The sequence below is a fragment of the Rattus norvegicus genome, chromosome 1, assembly GCF_036323735.1.
Source record: "Rattus norvegicus strain BN/NHsdMcwi chromosome 1, GRCr8, whole genome shotgun sequence".
Classification (NCBI taxonomy): Eukaryota; Metazoa; Chordata; class Mammalia; order Rodentia; family Muridae; genus Rattus; species Rattus norvegicus.
In genome coordinates, this window is record NC_086019.1 from 239,551,062 (window position 1) to 239,572,826 (window position 21,765).

The 21,765-nt window shown below is 44.4% G+C and overlaps 1 protein-coding gene across 28 annotated transcripts in view; it reads right to left on the reverse strand.

The window, feature by feature from the left end:
• Sgms1 (sphingomyelin synthase 1) overlaps positions 1–21,765 on the reverse strand; it is a 271,205-nt gene that overhangs the window by 141,071 nt on the left and 108,369 nt on the right. For 2 of the 28 annotated variants that reach the window (XM_063265770.1, XM_063265764.1), the window contains exon 4: positions 18,620–18,792. The exons of 25 other annotated variants lie outside the window; for them this stretch is intronic. The gene's annotated coding sequence lies outside the window, so the exon portion shown is untranslated. Of the gene's footprint in view, positions 1–3,015; positions 3,149–18,619; positions 18,793–21,765 lie in introns of all 28 variants that reach the window. One more of the 28 variants, XM_063265759.1, reaches the window with a different exon arrangement.

Sequence of the window (21,765 nt, forward strand, 5' to 3'; positions counted from 1 at the left end):
TTCAGACAATATTGCTTATATAATTGGGCATATACTTCCCCGGCCTCAAGGATGCCACTATAGTTAATAATAATAGCATATTCATTTTTTAAAATGTAAGAACACAAACATATTCTTCCAGGGAGTAGACAAGGTGTCAGAGCATAAGCAATGGTAACAGCACTAAATTATACCTCTGCATAGTTTGAAAGCAGCAGCAACAGCATCAAAAACTTACCATGTACCTAAGATTATAATTAACCTAGTTACACAGCCAAAGGAGGAAGGACATTGTGAGACAACTGTCTTCCCCCCACCCCCGTTTTGATAGCCAATTAAAATGGCTGCCTTTTAAACCACTGGTTCAGGCTAGGTTCACATGTCAGCATGTAGAAAAGCAAAGCAGCACTGAGGACTATACAGACATCTCCTTTTGTTTAGAACTGTGTCTGGTTTCCATGATATTCACAGAAGCTAGGCTAGAGAACCAAAACTGTGCAGCCCAAACCCCCACCAGAAAGCTGCCCTTTAGCCTGTTTCTGGAAGCTTACTAATAAACGATAGCAAAATACAGAATTCCTTAGAATGTTGTAAGTACCTGCTGAAGTGTTATAAAGAGATGAATACACTTAAACATTAATTACACGTGAGTGGGTTTTCAAATAAAAACTAAGTGAGGAACACGCAAATCAACCTTCTGTAAGATCCTCGTCCTGGGCTAAGCACTGCACACTTCCAGTCTGCACAGCCTTCTTCTCCTTTGAGTTCCGTCAGCACTGCAGTATGTTCCGCATGGCTCCTTACAACTGACATGTCATTTACATACATGTCTGCTGAGAAATAGCCATGCCAAAAACCACTCTAAAGTATTAGTTATGCTACTGACTCGGGCCTCTAATCTTTCCACTCCAGTGCTATCAAGCCATAATAACCTCTTCTTTCTATAATGATTCTTTTAAGTATCCTAATTTCTGAAAAGAAAGTATATGGATATGGAATTTTACATATGTTTATGGTAGTTCAAGATTTTGTGAGATGCTGGTGGATTTTCAAAGGGCTCTTTAGCTATTCCTCAGAACATGCGGGATGACATGGTGGTGACCTATTATTATTGGGTCTCAGTGAACTGGGCTGAAACACTATTGGCCACAAACGATGCCCAACAAGATAAATTCCTGAAGCAGTGCCATCTCTGTCATCAACAGTAATAGCGCCCACACTGTCCTACACAGAGGACCTGGCATTACATCATCCCGTCTGTCCTCTGAAGCTTCCTTGCAAATTGACCCCGTCCCCCCAGAGGAAGCCAATAAAAACTTGAGTGCCTCAGAGAGGAGTTGGAGGGGCTACAGGATAGTGCGCGTGATCAAATTACTCTTCACACATGTGCAACATTCTCGAAGAATCATATTTTAAATGGGGAAAAAGAAGGTGAGTGCTGACACCCAGTATGTTCTCTCTGCCGCCCCCACTTGAACTGCTCTTGTTAAACCTGAATCTCCCCTCCCAGCAGCAACCTGGGTGTGTTACTTACCGCCTAACCCCAACCCTGTCTCACCTGAACTGCTGGTCAGACCCTGATACCTAAAAGTTCTAATCTCAAAGGTACCATCTTTGACAAGGCACCTGGCTCACATCTCAGGAGTCTCTGTGACGATTTCAACCCCAGATTTTTATGGTATTTCCCAGGAAACTCAAACAACAGGCTACTTATGCAGATCACTTACATTACTCTTAAAAGACCCTGGGAGCTACACACTCCTCTGTGAACAGTCTTGTTTCAGCAACTAAATAAACATCCTTTTTAATAATCTCCTCTTCCCAGCACTGGGTGCAGCAAGAACCCAGCACAGACCATAAACTACACGCAGCTCTCACGTCTTCTCCATTCCTTTTACACGGATACAATTCTGCTTTTATACTTTGTGATATGACACTTGTTGCAACATTACCTCTACCCTGCTTTGTTACCTGACAATTCACCTCATATGACTCACTCTTAGCTGGGGCACACTGCCACTGCCAATATTAGAAATGTGAACTTTGACGCCTTGTCCAAGGTGTTGTTGATTTTCATCAAACTGCTTCTACTTTCTTCTGTAATCAACCACACTTTCATCTGTGGGAAGACTGGTCCTCTCTGATTTTGGTATCTTCCTTGGTCATCTCTTTGGTTGGGATTTGTGGCTGCTGCTTGGGACTGACACTTCTGCAGTAGAGAAAGACACGATGTCTGTCCCGCAGTCACAATTTGCAGTCAAGCAAGTGAATAAAGAGCACACTGTGTGCTCTGCTGAAGTGCTCCCAAGAAAACAGTGCAGGAATACAGAACGTGGGGTGGTGGGAGGAAGGAGAAACAGGGACAGCAGCTGCTAGGATGGCCTCCAGTCCACTATTCAAACAGGACAAAGGGGAGCTTCATAAAGCACCAGTTGTTCTGCGAAACCAGTTGAGAACAAATCTAAACTCTTCTACAGACAAAGTCTGCATATGCAACAGCCTGGCCTCCTCCAGACTCATCTCCTGCCCTCTTCTCTTCCAATCTATGCTCGGGCAGTGCTCTCTTCTTCCTTGGAACCTGCTCCAAGGTGTCCCCTTATTCATGCTCCCCCTACCCTGCCCAACTGCAATAGTTTCTTTCTCTTACCCATCCTCAGCAGCACCCCAGATGAGAGAACAAACATGAGAATGACCAGTTCACAAACTATCAATGGAAAAGCAAAGGAAATTGTCTAAGACAATTATGACATTGTCAATTTTGTCAGCACTAAATAAAACTGTGCAATACATACAGAACTACTTTGCTATATTTTTCATTAGGGTGAATACCTGATCCAATACGTTGACTTTTTCCCTCTTCTTCCAGTTCATTAAGAACATCTGTTTGCAAATGTATCTCTATAAAACTCATACAGAAACTAAGAAATTGACAGGCAATTTTTGAGCAAAAGCAATCTGTAAATAATCACCATGACCAGACAAAATGTGAACTCCCCAGCCTAGAAGATGGATAAACACCTCTAACCCAAGTTTTACCTTTGGAACTCATGGAAGAATAGACATGGTAGTGTGCATCTATAATCCCAGCATTCCTCTGGTGAGATAGGAGGCAGACACAGAAAAGAAGCTAGAAAGTCTCAGGCCAGACAGCCTGGAATCCTCAGTGAAGCTGCAGAAACAAGAGACAGTGTCTCAACAGGGAGAGGAAGAGGGAAGTATGATCACCTATTGGGGGTTAGATTAGGGGAACAGGAACGAAGCCCTGAGGGCCAGCAGAAAGAATGGAAACAGGAAGCCTTGGGAGGTAGGAGGTGGAGGGACCCTCTAGAATGTACCAGAGACCTGGGAGGTGAGACCCTCAGGACTCAGAGGGAGGGACCTTAGATGAAATGCCCAACAGTGGGGAGAGGGAACTGGTTGAGCCCACCTCCAGTAGAAAGACTGGGCATCAAGTGAGGGATGGGGTTGCCATCCCACAGTCAAAAATTCTGACTCATAATTCTTCCTGCCTGAAGGAGCTACAAGGACAAAAATGGAGAAGAGCCCGAGGTAAAGGAGGTCTAGCCACAGGCCCAAATTGGGATCCAGCTCATGGGGAGGCCCCAAGACCTGGCACTAGTACAGATGGTATGGTGTGCTTACAGACAGGAGCCTAGCATGGTTGCTGCTCTCTGAGAGGCCCAACAAGCAGCTGGAAGAGTCAGATGCAAAACACTCAACCAATGGACAGAAGCTGGGACCCCTGTGGTTGTATTAGGGAAAAGCTGGAAGAAGCTGAGGAGGAGGGCAACCCTGTAGGAGGACCAGCAGTCTCAATTAACCTGGACCCCTGAGATCTCCCAGACACTGGATCACCAACCAGGCAGCATATACTAGCTGAATATGAGGCCCCCAACACATATACAACAGAATATGCCTAACCTTTGAGAGACTTGAGGCCCCAGGGAGTTCCCACTCCTGGCAGGGTGTGGGGATGAGATGGGGACCTTCTCTTGGAGATGGATGGGGTGGGGTATGGGATGAAAAACAGTCAGAGGGAGGACCAGGAAGTGGGGATAATGACTAAACTGTAAAAAAAGATTAAAGGTAATTTTTTAAAAATCTTAAGAAAGAAAGAAGGAAAGAAAGAAAGAAAGAAAGAAAGAAAGAAAGAAAGAAAGAAAGGTGAGAACTGATTTTTCAACGTCCTTTGACTTCTACAAATATGTGGCATGCATTTATATGTGAGCACACACACAGTTGCACACATTCATGCACACACACACACACACACACACACACACACACACACACACACAGGTCTTTTTAAATGCACCCAGAGTGCAGCACTACGGTATATCACTTAGATCAAATTACTGAGCGATACTTTAAGTCCCCTCAGTATATTGTTTCTAAGTCCTTAGAAGATACTTTGTTTTGTTAGGTGCCACAGACATTTCTAGAATGTATGAGATTGAAGCCTCACTTACAAAGAGGTTAGAAAATGTGTTAAGAGCCTCAGAGAGGGCCAGCAGATTAAAACAAAGCGAAACAAAACAACAAAAAAATCTCTTTGTACAGAAACTTGACAATACCAGAACCCACAATGGAAAGAGAATTGACTGCCAAAAGTTGTCCTCCAACCTCTACATGCACACCGTAGCACATATGCACACATGCATACACACTTCAAATATGCACACACTAAAATGCTGAATGAAAATGGCTTTGTTTTTATACTTGATCTTAGCCAAAAGGCTGAGAAGCAATGTTTTTAAAGAAATGAAAAAATGCAGTAACATGGTAAAATACATAGTATCATTAAAATCTGGGGGAGGGGGGGGACTTGGGATTACTTGCTAGATAATTATATGTAATTACATACACAATTATAGTTCTGAATATAGGTATTTAACAAAATCGGCCATCTTGTCTCACAGTCCATTTTTGTTGTGTTTTGTTGTATTTGTGCTGGGCAGAGAGAAGAAAGGGTTGGGGGTTTTCCACCTGCTTGAGCAGAAGGCTTGCTTTGTGGGTGGTAACTGTACCTCCCCCTCCACAAGATACCTGCAATTTGGAAATGTCTAGAGTAGGCATTGCCTTCTCATTATATCAAGATTCCATTGGCCAAGCCCTCATCAAGTCTTCATGAACACCCTCTTCCCACTAGGCTGCTAACTAGACATAACCATTCTGTAGCTACAGCAGATCAAAAACACTTAGCTGTGTAACCCTACAGTCAGTAAACTGATGATGTGAAGAACTACCTCCAGCCTCTCCCAATGGAAATACATCGCAAAACAGAAGAGCAAGAGAAGTAATAGACTCTACCAGCCTGGGCTCACTCCATTGCTAAGCCCTTAAAGGCTGTGGGCAGGATAGACCCAAGGAGAGCCTGCTGATTTCTATCTACCCACAGGGCAAAAGAAACCAAGGGCAAGCTGACTGCGTCCCATCCAAGCCATGAGTACCTACCCACGTCCCTAGTCAGCTGCTCATCCTGGAGATGATATGTTGAAATTCTCTATATACAACTGTGCTGGAAAATGTTTTCACTATGGGGCTGGGGCAAAACTACTTTCTCTTTCAGTCTTCAGATGTCAAGTGTGGCTCGCAGCCTTTTCCTAAGGGGCAGACTGTACCACAGAAGACACAAACTCTCCCCTATAACAATCACCACAAACCTGGATTGACCTGCTCACAGGTCAGAAAATGAACCTGACGCTCAAATGAGATTCTCAGCACTCGTCAACTTGCCTTATGACATGAAGATAATGAGATGAGAAAGGCACAGTCAAGCCAAATCCAATGTAGTCAACTTCTATTAATATAAAACCATGACCGTAGAGAGTGAGGGGGGCAGAAGCATCAAGATTGAGCCTTTTAAGTCCTCACAGAATAGGTAAGGGCAAAATCACCCCATCTCCTCAGGCATGCTGAGTACTCCCTTGATAAAATGAGAACCCCAAACTGGGAACCCCATTTGCAATGTCTTCCAGAACCTCAATCCCATGAGTACAATGTGACAAATTCACCTTTCTTTGTCACTAACGAGGAAGTAGCTGGCTCGAGAGAAGAAATAAATTTGCAGGCATGTGTGAAAAGGGCCAAATGCTCTTTTTCCAGAACAGCTGGCTTAGAACACACTAATAATCTGTGTGCCCTGGAGTGACACGCAGTGTCTGGCTCCCAGGTCTCAGCTAAAGAAGCTGTGCGGCCTGCCCTCCCATGAGGAAGGTGGGAGCGCTCTACGGCATTCCCTGTTACCATCCCACCCACATCTGGAGGGACTGGGGCCTCAGAGCACTCAGAACTGTGTGCGGGCTCATCACGCTGACTCATACATCATACTGAGCAGGTTATCAGAACATTTCCCCAAAAGAGAGAAAGAATGGCAGGCTAGCCAGGTTCCACACATGACACCATGCTTCTTTAGAGCTAGAAATCATCTCCTGCACCTGGAGTGTGAGTATATGCTGCACATGTTGAGGAAAAGGTCTGAGTCAAGGTCTACATGAACAGAGGCCATGCTTCCCCTGGTCAAGACTGGAACACACAGTACCAAATACAGACTCACACCAGAAATTCATGCAAAATATCTGAAACTAGGGTGTGGAGTGGGGCTCCGCCAGGCCCCTCCCATGGGGATCTGATGAAGCAAGTCTGGGTATCTGGGTGGTGCCTGAGAATCTTTGCTTTTAACAAGCACCTGAGGAACTGTATAAGCTCAGGCAAGTCTAGGGAACACTGGAGTAGACAATCATGCAGCAGTCTACAACACTTAATAACAGCACCAATTATGCATATTATAATAAATGGGGACAAAAGCAAATAATGGTCTCCTTATACAACACGGCCATCTTGACAATAGTCACTTCAAAGAAAGGTTGATAAGTTGTGCAACACTGCATGGCTAATTCATGACAGAAACAAGATCTGCATAGATGCCTAACTCCAAGAGCAGACTGTGATCATTATATGAAGAGCCTCATGGGCAAGGCACAGACCCTGCCTATCTTGTAAAAAGAGCCAGCAGAGAAAATTTTCTGCGTTAGCTTTGTAAAATCACTACCGGCATGCTGAGACCCATGCTGTTTCTATGCATATTATCTTCATACATCTTCAATCTCCAGACCTGTCCCCGGGAGGGAAAAAGAGCCAAGCAAAAGGCCAGAAGCTCATCACACACAATTAGCTTAGCAGAACTAGAGTATGCTATAATTTAGCCCCCAAATCTGTGAGAGGCAAGGCTAGATTTCTGTTTTCTTTAAAGTCTGGTTCAGTCATTCAAAAGAGGAAGTGGAGGTATTTATATCAGTTTGTGAAGAACAACAAAGAGAGTGCAGGTGAATCCTGACTCCAGATGGCTCCTCCGTGATCCTTTGACTTTGCAGAGGCCATGGCAGGAAACATCCAATGGGAACTGTGGTTCTCAGATGGACCTTCTATCATTCAGGGCTGCTTAGCTTGCTCCTAACTGCTAACGAGTGGCAGAGGCAGCGAGGATCAGGATGGGAAGCAAGCCATACTCCACAGTGCACAGAGCAGCTAAACTGGGGTGGAAGGTGGGCTGTTTAGGGGAGCTGCACCCAGTTTCAGCCCAGTGCAATCTTCCATTTACAAGTATTAAGTTTAGGTCCGTTTTGTTTTCCATTAGGTTCTTTTAAAGAAAAAAAATTAATCTTTTTTACTTGTCCTTAGTTAAAAATGAAAGGCTTAATCTGTCACAGGATCAGTAACCCCAACCCTCTCAGGTTAGCTGGAAGCTCATTTCAGTTTCAAAAGGAAACAAAAAGTAAAATTATGACTCATCCGAGCACTTGCCTAGGCCTCTATGCATACAGTAGGGATGGGGACAGATGACTCAGTCAACCCCAATACTTGCCGAGGCCTCTGTCTGTAGCAGGGATAGGCAGAGACCTGTGCCATTGACTCCTTTCTTATAATCCAAGGTTGTTGGGCTACAATAAATTAAATGCTGCAAAGAGAAGTGGAGCTAGGGAAGGTGTCCCTACTATAGAGTCACCTGAACAATGAGATCAGAGAAATGCCAGGTGGGCCACCTATGGGGGAGATGTCCCCCATACATAGTTCCCTCCACCCCATCCAAAGTCCAGACCTCCAAACCATTCCAGCCTCATGTATGGCTCTGTCCAGGGCCTGGGAACCCTTCCTCTGTCCCTTCCCCTTCACTGGCCTTGGGCACCCACCCTTTCTTTGTACAGATCTCTAAGTCATAGCAGAAGGCTATGACTCAGGGGGACTTTTCTGAGCCCCTGGTCACATTTGTCCCCTACAAATTAAATCAATTACACATGGTACTCTCCAAGCACGAGTCACAACTGTAATGAAATCATTTCTGAAATGTAGCAGATGTCTGCCCCTAGAAATTAACATGCACAGGGCAGAGGTCACTGTTTGGACTCTCTTCTTTTGCATCTCCAGTACCTCGGAACCAGCAAAGGCCAGTATACACTGGGAACGAAGCAAAGCGTTCCAGGCAGACTCTTCCTGTGTTCTCTCAAGGCTGGAGCTGCCCTCCTCACTGTGTTGTACACCCCACACATTTCCTTCTTCACAACTGATATTAGGAACTCTGTGAAAGCCACGGGGAAAATAAACACGAAGGCACAAACTGAGCAGGGGACAGTATGTCTACCTGGAGTCTCGGTTCACCTTACCCAACTATATTCTAAAGAGGAAGACACTGAAACAAAGTGGTGACCACCTAAGATCACACAGGTCAACCACAGACCCAAGCCAGCAGACAGGAGTAAGTGCTGCCTCACAGGAAGCAATGTAAAACCCCAAGGCTCCTCAAAGGCCTGTTCATGCAGACCCTGTGATCCAGTACCAAACCTAACAGTATCTGTAGTACTGACAGCAAGTATGGATTACTCCGCTGCCCCACTTACATAGACGGCCAGAGAAGAACCAACTAGCACTAGTTGGTAGCTAGGGCTGGACAACCAACTCCATCCCCAAGAGCTTATCCATCCTTCTGACAGATGGACCTAACACTCACAGAGGGTGAGTCTCTAAAATACAAAGAATACCTCAAGTCAAGTTTCCGTAAGTTCCTACAACATTATAAACATCGAAAGGCTATGCATCTGCCTTGGCTAATGCAAGCAGAACAGAAGGGCTGTGTCCTTCTTTTGCCTTGCACTTGTCACTCTGATCCTGAGTCCCACAGCAAGCTTCTTGTCTCTGCATTTCTGTGCAGCCCTACTGACCAAAGCCCTAGACCCCAGGTAGCAGGCAGGAGGCTGAGCAGGCTAGAAAGCAAACAGCTAGGATCTCCTTATCAAACCAAATCTGCAGCACCAAAACCGCATTTGAAGAAAATACACGATCACACTTCTGTGCAAGAGCCTAGAGTGCAGAAGAGGCCTGACTCATGAGACGCACCCTGTATTCGTTGAGAGTTTCTACTGCTGCAGTGAAACACCACAACCAAAAAGCAAGTTGGGGAGGAAAGGGTTTACTTGACATTGCTACTCATCGCCAATGGAAGTCAGGACAGGAACTCAACACAGGGCAGGAACCTGGATGCAGGAGCTGATGCAGAGACCATGAAGGGGTACTTCTTACTGGCTTACTTCACATGGCTTGTTCAGCCTGCTTTCCCAAGACCATCCACCAGTCCACCATGGGCTGGGCCCTCCCTGATTGATCACTAATTGAGAAAATGCCTCCATGAGCCTCCTTCCTCTATGATGACTCTAGCTTGTGTCAAGTTGACAAAAAACCAGCTAATACACACACCAACACACAAAACAGCATCCAGATTCTGAGTGTCTCTACGTTAAGACTGATGTATACGAGCAGTGAAATCCAACTACATCATCTAGTCTCCAAATCAGTCAATTAACACCTCAGGCTGCTACACTAAAACTAGCTATCCATGGTGTAGGCCAGACTGGGCCACCAACTGAATAAGTTGGTCACAGGAGACTCTTACAGAGACATCATCCTAATTGGCCTCATGCCACACTCAAGAGCTTCAGGCTACAGAGCACACTGACAAGATGGTGTGGCAACATGAGCTCTCTTCTGGCCTGGGGCTCCAAACCCACACAACCATAAATCTACTCAGGAACAACTTACAGGGTGAGTGCTGAAGGTCATCTGTCATTAGCCCCAGCCATTCAATAGACACATGGCCACCTCAGACACCCAAAGGTGCTGGTGAGAGAACACTCTACTTAGAATGACAGTCAATGGATCCTTGAGGTTTGAGAGGTTTTTGTTTTTAAGGAAAAAAAAGCATATATACAATGGGAACATATACAAGAGTACTTCAGATGTTTAAAGGGTCAAACATACCTGCACTTTCAGATGCTCACCCCATCGGAACTGAGATGCAGAGAGGCACCTTCCCTAAAGGTAGGTGTAAAAGGGTTTGTCAAGGTAGTGTTGGACTGGAACATACTCAATTTCTTCATTCTTGAACTTGACTAAATTGAGACAGGAAATATCTCAGGGGGGAAATTATATCTGTATTGAACATGAACAGACTTCTCTTGTAAATCATGTTATACGAGGCTTTACAAGTAATATGACAATGACTTAAGATTCACAGGAGAACATATGTGGGTTATATGCAAATACTGCTATATCTGTGTGTTTGTTTGCTTGCTTGCTTGTTTTACAAGGGGCTTGCCTGTTCTCAGATCTTGGTATCAGTGGGGCTTCGAAACCAAGCTTCCCTGAGTACCTGTAACTTTAAAAAAGAACACAGACTAACCCAGCACTAGTGCAGCACATAAGTGCAAAGGGTCTGAAGGCCAGGGGCACGGTCCAGTGACTAATGTGTGTGAGACTCTGAGTTTCAAACCCTATCACGACAAGAGGAAAAAATGCAAAGTTTTAGAGTATAAAACATCATGTATCACCAGACAAATGACAGACAGTTGCTAAATACATAGAGCAATACATACACAAGAGACTGGAGTGAAAGGGTGCGGGGACCATAACAGGACAGTTTATACAATTTGTCAGCCAGACAGGAAAAAGGATACACCGTTCCCAAGGTCAACACTCCATGTCTACAGCCTACATCGAGAACCTGTAAATTCATTACTTGTTGGCGTTCAGCTGTGACAGAGGTCTTGGATGGAAAAGATCCTGGATCCAGATAGGCCCCATCTAATTACAAGGGTCCATAACAACCAAATAGCCTTTCCTATATTTTTTAAGGTTTATTTCTATTATTTTCAAAGGTGCATGGTGTGTGTGTGTGTGTGTGTGTGTGTGTGTGTGTGTGTGTGTGTGTGTGTGCAGGAGTGCAAGTACACATGGAGGTCAGAGGTGTCAGATTCCCTGGACTTAAATATCATTGTGACCAGGCTGGAGAGATGGCTCAGCAGTTAAGAGTTCAAATCTCAGCAACCACACGGTGGCTCACAACCATCTGTAATGAGATCTGATGCCCTCTTCTGGTGTGTCTGAAGACAGTGACAGTGTGCTCACATACATAATAAAATGAATAAACAAATCTTAAAAAAAATCCTTAGCTGTAAGAACTGTGGTGAGATTTCCAAACTCTTTCCTATAAGATATTCTAAAATGTAATGTGTGAGTGGGTTCTAAATCAGGTGCCTTGGAGGAACAGTAAAGGTTCTTACTCACAGCGCCATCTACCCAGCCTGCCTCCCCCATATTACGTACAAAAGAATGGTTAGGGGAAAAGACCAAGATATTCAATGAGAGGCAAAACACCAAAGAATATGGCAGTCCTAGAAGCTGGAAAAGGCATGAATGCAGACTGTCCCCTCAATCCTGTGAGGAGCATTGTTCTTCCCAGTGTGGCCCATGTTGGGCTTTTGAGTTCTGCAAAACCTTGTGCTGCTCTGTGCTGCAAACCCTCAGCTGATTATGCACAGCAGCAGCAGAAATGAAGACCAGAAAATACAAGGGATGGATGGCTTTTCATCATAAATCCTTCCACATCACTAACTCTGTTATACCTGTTCAGTTGGGAAGCTTTAATTCTTTGCCCTTCCTTCTACGTCATGACTTCTCAAAGGCAAGAAACTGCACCGTCCCCCAACCCCCCACAAGAGAGACAGAGACAGACAAGGAAGGAAGGAAGGAAGGAAGGAAGAAGGAAGGAAGAAGGAAGGAAGGAAGGAAGGACTTAAGACCAGACACAAAACCATACCTACACATCAAGGTCCAGCCCGCAGGACGCTGACTCCTCTGTACTCTCTCCATGTTGATTTCAAGCTGCCCTTGTGTGGTCTGGCCCACCTTAGCAGATGGTGACTACCCTTTCTCCTGTGTGACCCCAACAGTGACTCATGGCAGGCACACGCACAGGCCCTTGGTTAATGGTCAGCAATTGTTTACTCAACTGAGCTGCCTCCTGGACAGAAATAAAGTCAAACCAATCTAATAAATCCTACTTTTAAATCAACTTGAGCCTCCCTCTGGAGAATATATATACACACACAGTATTTATATATACATTATATATAAAATTATATATTACATTATATAATATATATAGTCACACATTACATTTTAGAATCTCTTATGGGAAAGGGTTTGGAAATCTCACCACAGTTCTTACAGCGAAGGATTAAAACAATCTGAAGTTTTGACGACACCAACTATAACTATCAAAGGCAAAGCAGAAGAGGATGAATGAGATTTGACTAAATGTTTGTATTAAGCCGGAATCACTAAGAGGCCCATAGCCTGCTACACTGTCCTGGGAGCACTGTGCGGGCAGGGACTATGGTGGCGCCCACCTCTACAGTGGCAGTCAGAGGCTGAAGTCCTGATGGGTCTAAACCTCACATCCTAGCACAAGCAGCACGTGTAACTAAAGAAGTTCCAGGTCTTATCCAACCACAGGCAAGAGGCAATACGCTGAATGTCCACAGCCTGTGAGGCCAAAGTGAACCCTTACGTGGACTGTGGTGGGGTAGTGTCTCCTCACAGAAGTCCAATTTAATGAGGTCTCATTGCATACAGTAACTCATGTCCGTGTACAGCTCTGTCAGCCTTGGCCAGCACACTGTGATCACCACAGAGAGGGAGAGAGACCACTCATCCTGCACTTCTCCACACCCTTTGCCCTCCCTCCTGTCTCCCTGGCCTCGGCTCCTGGGTACCACGGTCTGATTTCTAACTCTGTATCTCACCTTTTCTGGACTGTATCTTACTCTTCACAGCCTCTCGAGTTTGGCTTCCAAGTAATGGATCTCACATCATCCACAGGATTATGTCGCTCTTTATGACTGGTGAGCAGCAACACAGCCCACTCTGTTCACAGAGGGAAGGAGCAGCTCCTTTATCGCCCTCTGACAGGAAAATGCCTGGTGTGCTTTACAGACTTAGAAAAACCGTTACAAATATTAGCCTGGAGGCTATGGGGCCAGTAGGCCTTCACCCCCTTCCATGCACACCCAGTGCAGAAATGCTGGCTAATATTATAAGAGTTACCCGTCTCTTCCTGAGTGGGCTGCCTCAGGTCACATTTCCATCAGCAACGTGTCCAAGAGTTCCAGCTCCTCAGAAGCTTGGCTGGGACTTGGTACTAACCATGTTTGCTCAGTTTTACTGACTTTGGGACATTTTAATGGCAGCATTGTGTTTCTTTAAACTTTTTTATTTTAAAATAATCCTGGATTAAGGTAGAAGTTGTAAAAACTGGAGTTCTAGTATATTCTTCACCCAGTTCTCCTGATCTTATGTGACTGCAAAACAATGGTTACCAATATAATAATAATAATAATAATAATAATAATAATAATAATAATAATAATCACTAGGTTGCAGACTTCTTCAGATCTCACTACTCTCTAGTTTTTCCTGTTTTGTATACAGATCTATAAAACTTTGTAAGTCCAGACGCATATAACCACACTCACACTCAGGATACAAATCTGGTGCATCAAAGCACATTTTGTAGAAAAAAGATTCTTCCCTCAAAGACCCTTAGTCAATCCTGATTTTCTTTTACCCTAAAGTTTTCTCCCAAACAAATTTTAAAAGGGGGATTACTGGGCTGGGGAGACAGCTCAGCTGTCAGGAGTCATGATTGCTTTTCCAGAGGAACTGAGTTCGATTCCCATTACCCACATGGTGGCTCACAACTATCGGTAACTCCAGTCCCTGGGGATGTGGTAGCCTCTCTTCTGAGTCTATGAGCACCAGATACACACATGGTACACAGACATCCCTGCAGGCAAAACACTCATAAAATAATACAACAAATACATCTTTAGGGGGAAAAACAATTGCAAGAGTTGTGGCTCTTGCTTGTAATCCCAACACTCAGAGCACAGAAGCAGGGATCAAGCTTAAGGCCAGCCTGGGCTACATAGGATGCTCCAGGCCAGACTTGACTACAAAGCCTTGATCCAACTTTGAAAAATATTAAACAAACAAGACAGCTATCTCCTCCTCAGCTGCTACGTGCACTCTCAGGTCCTATTTATGCTCTCAGCAGACAATGGGCACCGCCTTTGAAGGAAGTCTGAGCAGACTCACACGTACACACAAAAGCCAGCATCTACTATCCATGGTAACAGGTCACAAGCACAGACCTGCTAAGACTGAGAGGAAGGCCCTTGTAAGCAAATGCTGTTCTCAGGCTCAGTGCTCCAGGCCCTCCACAGAAACAGGGCACCCAAGTCTGAGAACCACTAACTATTAGGCACATAGCCAAGATGCTCTTAAAACAGGAAAATCTACCAAAGATCTCAAGGGCTAAGAGTGTCACTGAAGATCACTCCTTTCCTCTGACCAAAGCCTGACTCAAAAGACACAGAATTATCCATTCTCTAAGCAGTGTTACCTCAGCAGCACTCCTAGACCAAAACGGTTGTTTATGACAACCTTCCCCCATGGGCCCATCCATCATTACAGCTCCTTGTTTCAGATGCTATCAGAAATACTGGACACAGGAACCTACAACTGGCTTTTAATTAATGTCTACCGTGGCCTTTTCTTGATCAGTACTTTTGGCAAAATCGTTCCTTTGCCTTTAACCTATGTATACTTCTGTTACTAATCACTAATGCTACTTGTAACTATAATCTTATGCCCCCTCTCTGTTCAACACCAACAGTCGCAGTTATCTGATCCATTTCTTTACCTCCTGATGTCTGTACCCCAAGTTCCCGGGCACATAGTAGGTGAATCAAAGAATGTTCTGGGCAAGTCAAGTGTAGCTATCAGGTTCCATCATTAGCATCAGGATCTTCAGGGAGTGGCCTGAGGCAAAGATGGGTCTTAACAGGAAAGAAATCAATCGAAGATGGGTACAGGCAGTCTAGTTTAAGAAATATATTTATTTGCAGGAAGATGCCCATGTGTCTGAGAGAAGACGAGGACAGGACCAAAGGAGCTGAGAACTAGACAATAAGACACGCCTGCCACACAGGACTGAGGCCCAGGAGCCGCTAAGCACTGCTGGGCAAAGGCAGATCTACCCTACTATCGTGACAGGAGGACAGAGGAAAAGCACACGCCATGTCTTATGACTTCACTTCTAAGGGCATCTGCCAAGAGCTAGGCTGGCAGAGACGCAACACACAGGAAGCACCAAGAGTCTGCAGCAGCCGCTATGGGAGGACTCAGAGCATCCTCGAGAAGTGGAGTGGGACAGCAGGACCCTGGTGAAAAGCAGCCAGCCAGCACCTTTCCAGAGAGACTCTTCCAACTGTCACACCGAACTTCCACACCACCCTCACATACACACAGCCAGGAGCCCTCTAGTACGAGGCAATGACCTGGATTTGGCAGCCTGTGAGGCTGCCTCTCATCTGCTTTCTCCTGAGCCAGCTGTGAGGAAGCTCTCAGACCCAGGAACTGATAGGAAACTTAGACAGAGCTCTCAACCCTGCATTATAGTTTGCTTCTGCCCACTATATATATATATATATATATATATATATATATATATTTAATGATTCACCAATGGAAAAACTACCAAGTCAAAATGATGTTTATATAACAAGGTACCACCAGTCCCGACACCAATGATTCCAAACACCACTAAGCACTGATGTGATCAATCCCCTGGTTTTTCAGAGGATTGCCTCTTAACAAGCAATGGACCATTTTGACCTTTACCAACCCACAGTATCCAGGACTGACAACTGAACATGTAGAGAAGAGAGAAGAGGATACCATAGCCCACCACCACACTTTGTGCTATCTAGCTAGGCTCAAAGACAGCTAGAATTTCCCAGAAAATTCCCAAGCAATGACCTAGAATATATTTAAAATAAATAAATAAATAAAAGGGACAGGCATACCCTTCAGCCTCTCATGACTATATATGGTAATAAGTGACACCATTTGTGTTCCTCAGACTTTGAGCCCTCGGTGCACAAGGTCACCTTTCACTGACTGCTTCTCCCTCTCATAACTGACGCTTCATTAGAAAAGAGCCTGCTTCCTAGTTACACAGCGCACTGTGTAATAAGAGAAACAAACTTGGAAAGGCAGACAGTTGTGGGTCTCTGGAAAAGATCTTCAAAGTGAGTAGCAGCATCCCCCAACTCCAGTTTGCAAAGGCCACCCCAGTTGTGGTTTCCAAATAAGGCTCTCTCTACCCCACAAAGACTCCAGTCTCCAAAGCTGCCCTCTCCGCCCTCTTCTCTGCCACCCTAAAACTGCCCTTGCAAATCGATGCAGACAGGAACGGAAAGCATAAAGTGTAAGAAACACATGGGCTTCTCTAACCCACAGGCTGAACAAAACAGCTCAAAGTCATATACAGGATATTGAAATTCCTCCCAAGTTCCCAGTCCCCATTGAGGTGTTACAATTACTGATTTAAATACAGTTCTAGGGGTTGGGGATTTAGCTCAGTGGTAGAGTGCTTGCCTAGCAAGCGCAAGGCCCTGGGTTCGGTCCCCAGCTCCGAAAAAAAAAAAAAAAAAAAAAAAAAAAAGAAAAATAAATACAGTTCTACAGACACATTAAACACACACCTATCCATCAATGAAATCTTTACTAAGCTTTACAATGACCTCAAAAATCAAGCCCTTTAAACGCAAGTGGTGCTACCTAGGCACCTTTCTTTACCACAGAAACTGGACCTGGCTGATTCTTAACTTGAAGAATGGCGCTAGGGAACAGCAGGAGCCACTTCAGATGACCCCCAGAGAAAGGTCACGCTCCTTGAATTTTCAAAGCCATGAAAAATAACTAGGAATCAAAGCTAAGTCTTAAAACTCATTTCAACTTTCCTCTTCCCAAGGAAAGGAAGCTGATTGTTAACTTCAAAAGGCCCAAACAAATTATCAAAAGCTGCCTGTGTGGAGCAGACAAAGGGTATTTTGTGCAGTTTATCTACAAATGCCAAAAATGCACTCCCTTGCAATTATGCCTCTGCCTCTGTGCTATTGTGTATTATTTTAGCTATTTCTGAATGATGCAGGCTAAGCAAACATGTGCGCTTTCCCTAGCCCATCGTGGGACAAGAAGGAGACTAACGTTTTGATGACTGGCTATTGCTGCAGTGTGAACACCAAAGCACACATGTTGGGGACAAGTTCTAAAGTCCCATTTTCATGGGTTACATTTGGAGATGAGGCATTCGTGAAGTTATTAGAATCTGAGGAGACCAGGAAGGTATAACTTCCACACTCCCACACTGGCTGTCCCATGATGTAAGCTGCTCCTTTCATGTTATGTTGTAGCAGGAGGTACCTGACCAGATGCTGGCCCATCCTTTTACACCTCTTAGACTCCAGATCTATAAGCCTAACTCACTTAAATTCCTTATAGACTACCTGGACTCAAATATTTGTTCTAACAAAAAGATCAGATGATGTCATCTACCTATATCCATATCAAAATGTGTTTGCTCCAAGAGTTCCTTCTTAAGTCATTTTTCCCTTAATAAGCAAGGCCTCTAGTTTTCTAACTTATGCCCAGAAAGAAAGAAATACAGTCCCCAGTCTTGCAGGCAGGTTTCTAGCAATGAGGTAGACTGAGTACCAGCTTCATGGTTCTGTGAATCCCTTCAGTTTCTAGAACCTTACTATGCAGCCCACATGGCTCAAACTACTTCACAGTAAGCAACACTAAGGCTTTGTCTCCCCACATTCATTGTCTAGATGGAATTCTTGGAGAAGGATGATACATGCTGCAGACTGAGATCAGAGAGCAGAGGATTTTGACAGAAAAAACATGTACAAATATATGAACAGCAGTAACCTCACTAACTGATGGGTAGTAGTTCATGAAAACTGATTTATGGGCTAGAGATGTAGTTTATGGTCCTGTACCTGGTTAGAGCATACAAGCCCTGGATTTGCTCCTCAGCACCTTTTAAATAAAAAAGGAGGAGGAAGAAGAGGAGGAGGAAGAGGAGGAAGAGGAAGAGGAAAAGAAAGAAATAAAGAAAAAGGAAGAAAAAGAAAAAGAAAGACACACAGAGAGAGAGAGAGAGAGAGAAAGAGAGACCGACCTCTACAATGGGTTATTAGTTTTAAATGAACTCCTCAGTCCCCACCCACTGCTATCGCAAATGAGTACGAGTGTGATGGCTCTAAAGTGCTAGACATTTGTCATCTCAGTTCCAGAGGTCAGGGCCACTGCACATCTTACAACGTGTGGCAAGGTCAGGCGCCTCTCTGGAGTGCTGAATGAGAACCTTCCAGAGCAGAATTCTTTGGCTGTGTTGTACCTTGATATGTGCTTCAATCTCATGTTTCCTTCTCTGACTTCTCTGACTTCACTCTTACAAGGAAGTTCCTGGGAGTTCCTGGGATGCTCTGACACCATGTCTAGAAATACGGCGAGACAATTTAGAAACATCTTCCCATCTTGAGATTGTCATTATAGTTACAGTATCTTCTGCTACATAGAAAAAAAAAACAAAAAACAAAAAACACTTCAGGTTCCAGAGCTTCTGGGGGTTAGAACATGGACATCTTCAGGCACCATTATTCTGCATTCGTGATATGTGGAATAGAACTCATAGTAGTGAAGGTCTTTGGAGTTCTGAATAACTTTCAAGGATATAAAGGATGTGGGAAGACAACTTGGTTAAGTGCTTGCTGGGCAAGTCTGAGCACTTGAGCTCAGTCTAAAAGAATCCATAAAGAAAGCCTGAAATCACAGGACTGGGAAAGGGAGCCGGTGACATCCTGGGGCTTACTGGTCAGCTGGTCTACCTCAGTCAGAGTGCTACAGGTCTAACGAGAGACCACATTCTCAAAGGGCAGGATAGAAAGAGAGTGACCGAGAAAGACACTCAGCATCAACCTCTGGCCTCTACATGCACACACATGAACAACTAACCACATATGGAGGGAGAGGGAGAAAGGGAGAGCGAGACAGACAGACTGAAGACTGTGAGGTAGCCATTAAACCAAAGCACTTAGGGCCCTGCTGTGGCTTATGTACAGATCAAAGTAGTTATTAGCTGGGAAAAGCTTGCTTGAGAAAAGCTGTGTGGTTAACCAGAAACATACAGGCTGATTACCACGTCAAATGGAACCAAGGTATCTGGCTACCAATAAAGCTGGCATGGCTTCCTCTGTCCCAAGCTCCCAGCCGCTTAGCACCTGACTGTTACAAAGGCAAATAAAAACTGCCCTGAGGTGAACTTGCAAGCAGGCAACAAAGTAACCAAACGTATTTCAAAGAACCTTAACCTTTCAAGCTGTGTGGATTAAACTATACTAGTGTATTGTCTCAGACAGAAAATTGGAAAGACATTGTGCAGATGGTGGGGGTCAGGAGCCAAGGCAAGAGAGATGAATGACCAGTGACACTGCAGAGGTGAATTACTGGCACCCTAGAAACCAGAGCGCACAGTTAGCAAAATGCTGTCTTGCCTGGTCTAATGACTGGGCCTGGTGACCAAGGTACATCCACAGTCACTACTCCAGACAACAGCCAGCAAGCTCCAGTTTTGAACATACTAACAGATATGAACATCTGACATGTTACATTATCAGGCTGACCAAAATCTCAGGCTCATGGTAAGAAACTGATTGTACTTGGGTGAACCATGTTAGAAATGGTTTTGCCAAATTTCTACATATGAATGAAACATTTTAATCAGACTAAGAGTTCACACTAATCACAACCTTCGAAGGAGTATGCTTATGGTAAAAATTGGGGACAGGAGACTCAGAGGATCAGCATCTGCTGCTAACTGACCCCCTGGCCCAGGCCAACAGACCCAAAGCACAGGCAATTGTATTCTTTCCCCACAGCCAAGTAGCATTCGCTAGTGACAGGCAGCCCAGAGGGCTTGCCAGAGCTCCCTGGAGAGTGTGGCTACGCCTGGCCAGCTTCTTCAGTGCTAGGCCTCACTTCACCCAGCCCCTTTGGAGTTTCTAGAATGTTCAGCTAACCCAACCATTGATAAACTAAAACCCAGCAACCACCCGAACTATTGCCAAAAACCTAATTAACAACGCCAACAAAAACAAGAATATGAGGGCAAAACATAAGGAACTAACAATTCAATGCTCTATTTTCTGTGGGAAAAAAAAATACCAGGCAGTCTTTGGAGAGCCTCCAGTCACAGCTCAGCACTTCCTAACAACAAAACCACCGCCTGCCTTTCTAAGGTTTTGCTGGCATTATAAATGCCACTCTTGTAACCTGCAAAGGATAAAGACATGTGGGTTAGAGACACGCTCTACAGGATCTATACATTCTACAGCCCAGGTCCGTCGTTAATTATACACGTGCATCTGTCAAGCAACTGTCAAAACTATGAACCATCTAAAGAGATATATGATTGGGCTTGTTCTGCAAAAGAATGAAGAAGAAACTATGAAATCAGCAATAATGCTTGACACCTATTTTTGAAGTATTCCAGAGGTCAAAACCCTGAGGCAACTTAGCATCCTATAAATACAAACTTTCATTTTTGCCTTCCACAACTAGTAGAAACCTTCTAAACACTAGGGGTGTGGCACTAGGACCCCTGCAATTCACACTAGCAAACTTGTTTCTTTTCTGAGCTCTGTATTAAAAAGAAAGGTGTCCACAGAGAGCCACCGTGGAATCTTATATGTCTAGGATTCTGGGTAGAAAGAAAAATGGCTCTCAGACAGAAAAGTGAGGTTGAGACACTCCGAGAGCAGGGAGTCTGGCTCCCAAGGACTAAAGCATCAATGCATTTGCAATAAAAGACACTGTGGGGACTGTGACCATGCGACACGAGCACAGATGTGATCAGCACAGTTTCAAAAGGTCACCAACAGGCATGTCCTCATCCTTAGGTTAAGTAAAAGAAGTAACGTACCTTTTAAGGCAGAAACGACAAGAAAATTGATGGAGGACATGTACCAAAAGCTGATTTATTTTCTAATCACTAGAGCACTCCTAAGACAGGAATTGGAGTCATTAGATTTCTGCTATACAACAGTTTTAGATAAAATCTAGAAAATTATGTTTTAAAATGGTCATAACGCTATGGTTAGTCTTTGAAACTAACCAAAAACTAAATCTGAGAGACTATGGCAAGAACAGTGAACTAAAATTTAAGGCAAGAGCTTTGAAGAACAGACAGGGTAGAAGGATGGAGCTGCTGGAGACAGCTAAGACCCCTGCCACAGTGTTGGGCATCTACAGAGGTAACGTAATGCCCGAAATTAACCTGCAGGTCCCACCTGCCCAGCAACCAGGTAACTTCCTCCAGCTGGGAGTTGTAGTTCTTAAAAAGGAATAAAGCCTCACGGGAAAGTACTGTGGCCTATAGGTTTGTCCTTATAAGCCCTGCAACAAGTCGTGTTCAAGGTCATTCCTACTGGGACATTCTAGGATTCAGTCCTGACCAAAGTCTATCTATTAGTTGGTATTTAATAT